The sequence below is a fragment of the Olea europaea genome, chromosome 1 (assembly GCF_002742605.1).
Source record: "Olea europaea var. sylvestris chromosome 1, O_europaea_v1, whole genome shotgun sequence".
In the NCBI taxonomy this organism is placed as follows: Eukaryota; Viridiplantae; Streptophyta; class Magnoliopsida; order Lamiales; family Oleaceae; genus Olea; species Olea europaea.
Window position 1 is genome coordinate 7,854,857 of NC_036237.1, and position 8,962 is coordinate 7,863,818.

Here is an 8,962-nt window from a genome sequence, read left to right on the forward strand (position 1 = left end):
ATATTATAAGTTTCTTCATCTTGACTGAATCTGTAACCTGCATTAGCAGATTCATTTTCTATGGTTTCCTCGATCAAACTAGAAGTTACCAAGGAACCATGCATAGTACTGAATAGGGAGCCACCGAATACACCAGCTACGCCTAACATGTGAAATGGGTGCATAAGGATGTGCTTAGTCTGGAATACAATCATGAAATTGAAAGTACCAGAAATTCCTAGAGGTATACCATCAAAAAAACTTCCTTGACCAATAGGGTAGATCAAGAAAACAGCGGTAGCAGCTGCAATAGGAGCTGAATATGCAACAGCAATCCAAGGTTGCACACCCAGATGGAAACTAAGCTCCCACTCACGACCCATGTAACAAGCTACACCAAGTAAGAAGTGTAGAACAATTAGTTCATAAGGACCCCGTTGTATAACCATTCATCAATGGATGCCGCTTCCCAGATTGGGTAAAAGTGCAAACCTATAGCTGCAGAAGTAGGAATAATGGCACCTGAGATAATATTATTTCCGTAAAGTAGAGATCCAGAAACAGGTTCACGAATACCATCAATATCTACTGGAGGAACAACAATGAAGGAAATAATAAATATAAAAGCCGCGGTCAATAAGGTAGGGATCATCAAAACACCAAACCATCTAATGTAAAGACGGTTTTTGGTGCCGGTTATCCAGTTACAGAAGTGACCCCATAGGCTTTCGCTTTCGCGTCTCTCTAAAATTACAATCATGGTAAAATCTTGGTTTATTTAATCATCAGGGACTCCCAAGCACACTAATTTTCTATAATATAAATCGAAATAGAAAATGGAAGGCTTGTTATTTAACAGTATAACATGACTTATATGGTCGTGTCAACCAATCCAATCCAATAACTATCTAGATGTATTCGAATTTTTTGTAAATGAATGAAGTGGATTGCAAAAAGAAAATACAGATTTCTATACATAAAATTTCGATATGACAGTGGGTTGCCTGGGATTTTAACTCGAAACTAGTCGAATGGAGTAGATAATTTCCTTGTTATGTTAATTAAATAAGGAAAAACCCTCCCCAAGCCGTGCTTGCATTTTTCATTGCACACGGCTTTCCCTATATATACATCACTTCCTTTCTTATAAAGACTTTAAAAAGTTGAATACTCAGTTGATTTAACCCTTATTACATACTACATCAACATTTTAGAAAAGTGGAAATCATATTTTTATTTTGTTATTTCTTCATCCATTTAATTTAGGAAAAATTTCTATTTCCAAGCTTTCAGAATAATTATTTATGATTGATCAGATCATTGATACAAATAATATCCAAATACCAAATCCGACTTCTATATACTCCCCGCAAAGTGGAAGAAGCTTTTGGGAAGGTCAAAGAAAGAACTTCTTCTTCCGACATAAGAAATTCTTCCAATAATTCCTAGCCTAATCTTTTCAAAAAAGCACGTACAATACTTTTGTGTTTCCGAGCCAAAGTTCTAGCACAAGAGAGTCGAAGTATATACTTTATTCGATACAAACCTTTTTTTTGGAAGATCCACTATGATAATGAGAAAGATTTCTGCATATACGTCCAAATCGATCAATAATATCAAAATCTGATAAATCAGCCCGAACTGGCTTACTAATGGGATACCCTAGTACGTTACAAAATTTTTCTTTAGACAATGATCCAATTAGAGGAATAATGATCCAATCAGAGGAATAATTGGAACAAGAGTATCGAACTTCTTAATAGCATTATTGATTAGAGATGAATTTTCTAGAATTTGGCTTCGTATTTGACGCCCCGAACTTAAGTTTCGAGTGTCACGTACAAAACATAATAGCTTCTGCCTTTGGTACATGTAAATACTCTTAGATAGAAGTATTACATGTTAGAAACTTATTTTCAACTTCGTAAAATGTCTCTCATAAATTTTTAATGGCCCGCAGAAGCGCATGTCGACAAGAAATTATACTTTACATATACGGACTCTGCACTGCCACGGTTAGTTGGGGCAGCAAGTTCGACTATTTTTATAAAATTCATCCCAACTCCGTTTTCTATGAAATTTATGAAATTAGAAATTTATTTTCAAGTAGTTTTCTAGGTTAAAATATAAAAATTTCCAAGATCATATAATATGGGCGTTTTACTGAAAACAGTGAGGTATTGCACAGAAATTTTAGATTTGACCCTTCAATGTTTAAAAATTCATATCTCAGGCTACAGATATCCAAATTGAGTGATTCTTGTGCCCATATTAATAAAACTCAATGAGGAATGTAGTAATATTTTCATATTCTCAAATGAACGTTTATGGAGTCAAAAATAACGTGTTGAAGTTGACCCAAAAACTGTCCCGTTTCTGCTTTTTGTCACTTGTAAGGAGAAGTTTTTTAAAAAAAGGTCTCTTAACACAACATAGAAGATATAATTGCATAATTTACTTCCGGTACTATATTACATCATGGCTCATACATGTTTTTATACAATACCATAAGAAACATATGGAAAGCAGTCGAACAAAACATGCAAAAACAAAACTTCGATGCAAAACAACCTTGTCCCTAACCCATCATCGATTATGCCGACTGACTTCCACCAACTCCGCAATTATGAATCTGAGAATTTAGTATAGAACACTATGATATAAAGAATACTCAGTAAGATACCATGCTTGTATTTTAACATGTTAATACTACACAAAAGAATGCAATCAAACACATACTTGCACATTCCGGCTTGCCGGTGCCCTTCGAACTTGTCCTAAGGTATAAATAGATATCTAACTTTGTGGACTTGTCCACCACATTCATATTATGGTTTTTCATGCATAGCTTAAGCATAAATATTACCATGAAATCATACCACTTAAGCATAGAAAATATCTTACAATAAAACTTGAAGAAATCTTGGTTGAAAATGAATTGAGAAATGCTAGGCTGTTCCTCTTCTTCCCTCACGTTTTCTTCCCTTTTTTAAACAAGTGATAAGTTGTTTTTCATGCAAGGGAAATAAAGGGAAGCAACACATCTATTTATAGGTGAGAAAAATGATAAATTTTGGGTGACTCTTCAAGAAATTCAACATGTGTAGGCTGCATGGTTTCATTTTCTTAAATTTAAAACACCTTATGCATTAGTTAGTCACCTCATGCTTAAATTTAAAACTCCTCATGCATTATATGTTCCATCGATTTTCGGCCAAGTTTGAGAAACAATGTTTAACTTTAGTAATTAGGTGTAAAATGGACATTTATCCCAAACCCCTAATTAACAAATTATTTGGAAAAACTTTTAATAAATCAACCAATGCAAAATTTGGCAACCATAAAATTTTTTTTGGTCATACTAAATTTTGAAAAGTTAAATTGCTATTCTAAAAATTAAATGAGCACAAAATTCAGAGTATTACACTGTACCACTGAAGCGTTTAGTCGCACACTTGAAAGATAGCCCACAAATTCAAGGGAATGATTAGATAATTGGTTTAGATAAATCCTTCTTGGATGAAACCACAACAAAAAATAACATTGTCAAAAAGTTACAAGGTAATATTTCCATTTATTCATCAAAAGATCCCTTTTGAAGCCAAAATTGATTTTCCTTGATACCTAACATAATGCATGAAAGGATCCTTGAACAAGCATAGATTAGTTTGAAAATCCTTAGCAAAGACATCTACAAGATGTTCTATTTTTCCGTAGAAATATATTTGTTTAAGAGGAGCTCCAGAAGATGTTGATCATGAATGCGAAGATTGGTTACGTAGAAAGACGAAAATAGGTTCCTATTCACATACATGAGAATTATATAAGAAGAAGAATAATCTTTGATTCCTTTTTGAAAAAGAAGAACTAGCTTTCTTTGGAGTAATAAGACTATTCTAATTACAATACTCGTGAAGAAAGAATCGTAATAAATGCAAAGAAGAGGTATCTTTTACCCAATAGCGATGAGTTTGAACCAAGATTTCCAGATGGATGGGGTGGGGTATTAGTATATCTAACACAAAATTTAAATGTGAAAAATTGTCCTCTAAAAAAGGAAATATTGAATGAATTGATCGTAAATTATGAGATTTTACTATCTTTTTTTCCCTTCTAGAGAAAGTATTAATCATAGAGAAAATGGAATTTCCACAATAAATGCAAACCCCTCTGATATGATTTGAAGATACAAATTCTTGTTGCGCCCCAAAAATGGATTTTGGTTAGAATCATTAGCAGAAAAAGAAAATGATTTTGTTGATACATTTGAGTAATTAACCATTTTACAATTAGTAAACTGGATTTTTTGTTATAACCTAGATTTCCAACAAAATCGATCTATTGAAACCCTGATCATGAGCAAGTCCATAAATATACTCCTAAAAGATAAGTGGATATAAGAAGTTGTGTTGTTGAGATCTATCTAGCTATAAATATCTTTGGATTTCCTCCATTTGAAATTTTATTTGAACCAAAGTTAGAAGAATTTTGTGGGTTATCAAATGATACATAGTGCGATACAGTCAAAACAAGGTATTCTAGTAAGAATAGATACCTCAAAAACAGGTAAACTTATCAACAAATTCTCTACCCTCTCTTTTTTCCATTTCATTTAATTGGTCTATGTTATAGGATAACAAGATGGTTAGGAATTTTTTATTTTTTGAACCTGATCTCTCTTTTGATTTCGGAAAAAACTTTCTTTATCAATATGCTGCTTCTTCTAAATATTCATCTCCATTCCATTTTGGAGAACGCCTATACTTAGGATTCATTAAAAAAATATAGAATCCACTCATGGAGGGAGAAGTCCTTGCCGTGTCAGACACTAATCTATTTTTAACGTCTAATTAGATCGGGAAATTATTCAAATTTGAGAACAGAAGCTAGTTGCTTTTTCTTTCCCATAATTAATTGAAGCCATAAGGCTCTATCCATTTATTCATTCGACCCTACTTTTTTTTGTTCCGTTCCAAGAATTCGAACTGGGTTTTGTACCGATCCGATAAAAATGAAATAGACTCAGAACTCTCCGTTGACACGACATGTTATTTTTTCCGTTCATTCCCTTTCAGGATCAGTCGCGGTCTTCCAAACTTTACCGATGGTATGGACGAATTCCTCACTTCATCCAAATGTGTAAAAGATTCTAGCCACACTTAAAAGCCGAGTACTCTACCGTTGAGTTAGCAACTAGAAGAATGTATAAAAAATTTAAACATAATTTAAATATTCAAATTAAAGGGTGTGAATATACAATCTAAATCAATTGTCAATTAAATACTGAGAAAATAAATTAGACGAGGTAATCAAACAATTGAGCTAAGAAATCTAAAAAAAATAGATTTTCTAATGGATTAGAAACATAAAAATGAATAGATCAGATCAAAATACAAGAAATTATCAGATAAAAGAAAAAATATATATAGAGAGAGATAATTGTCAATTGATAGAGTACCTCTTATGTTATCTACTTTATTTTTTTTATTTTTTATTTTTTTCAATTAAAAAACCTCTTGTATCAATATCAAAGAAAGGAATGAGGTAAAGTAAAAAAAAAAAAAACCAATGGTACGAAAATAAATAGATCCACTTCACTGAATTATATTTGTTCGATACATTGTTGTCAATATAAATGTTGAGAAAGGAATACAATGGAGAAAAACAAAAGAAATTTCATTGAAATCCATTTTTTTTAACTCAAAAAATTTCAATTTAACAATGAAATAATATTCCAAATTGTCTTGGATTGACACTAGATATCTAATCTACATAGATACAAAAAAGTGTAGATGGGAGAAAAAGAATTGGAAAAAAAATATCGGATTTTTAATGTATTTAATCAATCTAAGTGGAATAAACAAACTGGATTCCTTGTTAGTTAGTTAAATTCCAACGAAAACCACATAATTGAAAGAAATGAAATGTCCGAATTTGAGATTTATATGATCAATAAACGAAGGTTTTGTTGTTATTGACCATGGAATTCGACAGAAGCAATGAGAAATAGATACGAATAAAGCAGGATTAAGGGGGGAAATAAAAAAATAGTAGGAAAAAAGTTATACAAAGTTATATACAAATCACTACCCCCCTTGGTATTTCTTTAATTGAATTTCGTTTGATTAGGTCGAAGTTCCTTAAAAACTTCTGCCTTCTTTAAAATATCCTGAACAGTTCTTGTAGGTTGAGCACCCTTTTCAAGGAAATATAGAATAGGAGGAACATTTAAATAAGTTTGGTTCTTTAGTGGATCATAAAAACCCAATTTTTGAAGATCTTTTCCTTCTCTTCGGGATCGAACATCAATTGCAATGATTCGATAGATGGCTCATTGGGATAGATGTAGATTAACAATACCCCCTAGAAATGTATAGGAAGTTTTCTCCTCGTACGACTCGAGAAAAAATGATTTGATTTGAAGTTTGTCTATGTATGGAATTCTAATAAATGACAAATGAGCCTATAAAATCAATTAGACTATGATTTAAGTCTTTTTTCCTTCTTCCTTCCTGAAAATGAAAAAGAAACCATTCGTACTCATAACTCAAGTTGGATAACTCTCAAATACCTTAAAGGAAAAAATCTTTAATAAATTTCATTTATTGAGTGGTCTTTACCCCCTTTTGTTTGTCTCGTTTAAAATTCTATTTTGATTCTTCAGTCTGATCCAGTTATTGAGACTATCGAGACAATTAAAAGGGTGTTTCCTTGTTCTTGGATCCTTTATCTTTATTTTAAATCATTGGGTCTAGACATTACTTTGGTGTTTCTTAATCCTTTCAAAATGGCAGCAACATACCCTTTTTTGTGATTTCTCTTTCTATCAAAGTATCCTACAGACAGTTGATTCCTGTGCGATACACTTTGGATGGAAAATGTTTTATCAATTCCAACAAATTTTACTTTTGAATTGGAAACTTGCTCAAATTGTATCCTTTCCATTTATATCTCAAAGATATATTTACGAAGTTGTTCCAATTTATTGATTGACATTAACCCTAGATCCTTGCCCTCGAGAAATGAATTAATCCTTTCCACTCGAGCTCCATCATGGACTATTTACAACCCAACAAAAAGCAAAAAATGAAGGATTAGAGTGGAACAAAACAAATGATGTTGAGCAAAGAGCACCTTTATTCCTATATAAATATAAAATAGCGAATGTAAAAATCCACAACGGATCTTTCCTTCAAGCCGCACGTTGCTTTCTACCACATCGTTTCAAACGAAGTTTTAACATAACATTCCTCCAATTTGGAACTGGTATGGACTTGATTCAATCATGGAATCATGAATAGTCATTGGTTTAGTTGTACATAGACATTGAGTAATCTAGACTTTTTCTTCTATATATGATATGTGTAAAGATTTTTCTGAAGAAGTCTTAGCAATACACCATCTTTAACATACATATAAAGAAATAGAAATAGATAAATGAATAAATAAGTTCTTTTTAATTCTGCTACTTCAAGTGACTCAATATAATAGATTGACCTATTTCCTACTTTTTGAGTACCAAAGATTCAACTTACAAGGAATCATTCAAAAATATTTATTAAAACTATTTCGAATGGAAAAAGGTTCCCATTTAGACATCATTAAAAGATAAGTCTTTTTTTTAATTGACCCAAACACATAAATAGATCACAGAAAAGAAGAAAGAAATCCCATTTTTTTCATGAGATGGATAAAAAAACTGATGTAAGGTAAGATTTGAATCTTTATTCTTTTCATTGATTACGAAAATCCAAATCGAAAAAATCAAGAGGGGTTTTCGTATCTATCAGATAGACTAAACAATTGTCACTGTTATAGATATTCTATAATACTTAATTTAACTAATTCTAGTTTAAAAAATTTAAGGGATCCCAAACCATTTTCATAAAAACCGAAAGACAATTGTCATTGAAATAGAACGATACATATAAGCTAAACATTTCCTCATTTTATATGCATTTTGTTTAACATGGGGTTGAGTAATATTTCAATAATCGAATCTTGTCATAAAGTCAATAAAAGGGATAGGATAAATCACCTCTGCCTCAATCCAATCATTACATAGATTTACAATTCTTCATTATAGCTAAACAAAAAAAATACCTAAATAAAAAAAAATGAGATTCAAAGAAAATACATTGATTCCATAACATATAAACATATATAAATATGTTATTTGATCATTTCTTAATGAGATTTGGACATATACAAATATTTAAATTAATACTGATTATCTTTTATCCACTCCCCTATTCTTTCTAGGGGAATGATAGAGCGGAAAAAAAAGGGAATCCTAATCCGGTATGGGAAATGACTTGTCCAGTTACAAAGACAAACAATAAGTTCAAATTTAGTCAAGCTTTAGTCTAACCCACTAAGAGGCTTAGTCCTATTGATTGAATTTAATTAGTATCAAGAACTCGCTCTTGTTTTGAATTCAGAGATCTCGAGAAAAATCTAATTACTAATTAGACTCCCTCATTTACGAGATAAATAATAAGAGATAGGGAATATAGATTCTTTTGCATCTCGATTCAAAATACATCCATCGTTGAAAATCAAATAGATATGGGATGGAAAGTTTTTCCAAGTAACTAACTTCCCTAAATATCAAAGGGAATGAACATATGATGAAAAGCCCATCCAACTTTTTTGAATTCAAACTCTTTTGTTTTGATCCATGTTCTCATCATACCTGATAAAAAATAGATTTAGGTCCAGATGCATGTCATTTGAACTTGATTCAGTTTGGTTTGTTAAAAAAAATATGATTCATATAAGATATAAAAGAATCACATTCCATCTAAAATTAGACTCTAAACAGAAAGTTGTTCAAGAAAACAATCTTTATTCTAAAATTATAAAAAAATGGATATGGCTCTGGGACGGAAGGATTCGAACCTCCGAATAGCAGGACCAAAACCCGTTGCATTACCACTTGGTCACGCCCCATTATCAATTTCTAATCTATACTAAGAAACAA